Raw genomic sequence first — 2,008 nt, 5'->3', positions numbered from 1 at the left:
GGAGGAAACCATATTACCTAGAGAAAACCAGCACAGAAATGAGGGGAACATAAAACCCAACAAGTATAAAATATACAGTTGACAGAATAAACATTGCAACAGATATAGTTCTGAAAATAAGGCAAACTGCAGGAGATCTATTTCTTATGCATAAATTTGAGTTTATGTATCACCTGGTGAATTCTCTGTAGATTTTAACAATATCTCACTGAGCATGGAATTGCCAGAAAGGTAGGGAGGAATTAAGCACCGTGAGTAATATCCTTTGTAATGTCTCGTAGAGAAAGGTTAAGAAAATTTCATTTGCTATAAAGTGATGAAAATAAATTAGTTGAAGTCACCATGGAAAATCAGGGAGGCAGGAACAGATAGTGATAAGATCCTGGGGAAGAAATATGAGATTTTAAAAAATAGACATTTTAACTCATAGAATAATAAATGTCAGAACAATTTTAAAGAAGAGAACCAGTCCAAGAAGCATCAAGTTTTTCAACTTAAGCTAGAAAGAATTGGATGTGTTTATAAGAAATGTCATTTTTTATGAGTTTTTTATTATTTATTTGTATGCTTTAATGGGCGGGAAGCAAACAAATCAAAGCAAACCTTTAACATTCTGTTAAAGAAATCTCTTTAATATTCTGAGAGGACAGAGAGTAAATGAGGAAAAAAGGAGTTTGAAATGGAATTTTCAGAAGCCCCACCCAGAATCCTACTCTCTTACTAGTCATAATAATTATTGAAACATTTATTCCAAGACCTGATCTCCTGGTGTTTCTGTTTTGATGAAAATGTGGGTTCTTATTAACTATTAGTGTATCATTATATAAATTGGACACAAACATTCTATGTTAATAATAGAAAGAAATACGTATATTTTTTTTAATGCTGGGAAAAAATTACGGAGGACAGAGCAGAAGTCATTCTTTTAATACAATTTGGCAGATGGGGCTAGAGAAAGATGAATTTGAAGTCATCAACACCCAGGCATTAGAACTTCAGGCCGACAGTGTTGGACATAAAGCCAACTGAAGAGAAGGGTGGGCCAGGCCAAGACTGATCGCTCAGACATGCTGTGATAAGGATATATGGATTGGGGAAGGGGCTGGTGGTGGGAGTGGTAGGAGAGAACACCTGGATGCCTATGAGACTTTGTGCTTAACCTACTAAGTCCACTTTCCAAATTTTATGGATTTAAATTTCACTTTATATGAGGACAAATTTGAGTACAAGTCACAGCTTACCTCTAACTGGCTTGAACAATAGAATTTAGTTACTGGATTTATTAGGTCATTTGCTGTAAAATACAAGATTAGAGTTGGCTTTGGTTTGAGATAGAGTCAGCAGGCCAAAAATTCACATAAGAATATGATTCCTTCTCTTCCTACTGCCTCCCATGGAGTCAGCTCTGTCTTTAGTTGGGCTTAGCACTGTGGTCCCAGATAGTTGGCAACAATGCACCAAGGCCTGCTGCAGAGTTGGAGATGGAGCTGGGCCTAACCCAGCCATGCAGTTGCTACCCATGGGGGAATGTTCCTCTAAGAAATATCTGTGACATGCAGCACAATAATGATGAGTGGGGCTTCAGGAGGAAACCACAGACATTTACTCACCCTGAAGCTCTGGAGCTTTTATCTAAACCCAAAGGCAGGATTTTTAACAGCCGCAATTACTAGAGATCTTTTAGAACAGAGGTTACCTGCTTTCAGATTGCACCCAATCGCATCATACCATTTTTCGAATATTCACAAATATTTACAAACAAAATTACTCATTGATTCCCTTCTTTCTCCCACTGCCAGTTTTAAACTAGGTTCATCATTTTGTTCTCCATTCTTTCCTCAATGTCAAGCATAAGCAGTTTAGCAGCATAGGAATAGGAGTAGAATATGCACTGCAAGGCAAGCGCTACCTGAGCCCTTAATACATATGAATATTTTTATAATCTTAAAATTATAAGGTAGATCCTGTGACTGACTTGATTCCTCCCCATCAGTGATAAAGGTGGTGT

The sequence above is a fragment of the Propithecus coquereli genome, unplaced genomic scaffold (assembly GCF_000956105.1).
Source record: "Propithecus coquereli isolate 6110/MARCELLA unplaced genomic scaffold, Pcoq_1.0 Scaffold28, whole genome shotgun sequence".
In the NCBI taxonomy this organism is placed as follows: domain Eukaryota; kingdom Metazoa; phylum Chordata; class Mammalia; order Primates; family Indriidae; genus Propithecus; species Propithecus coquereli.
Note: the sequence above shows the minus strand (reverse complement) of the source record.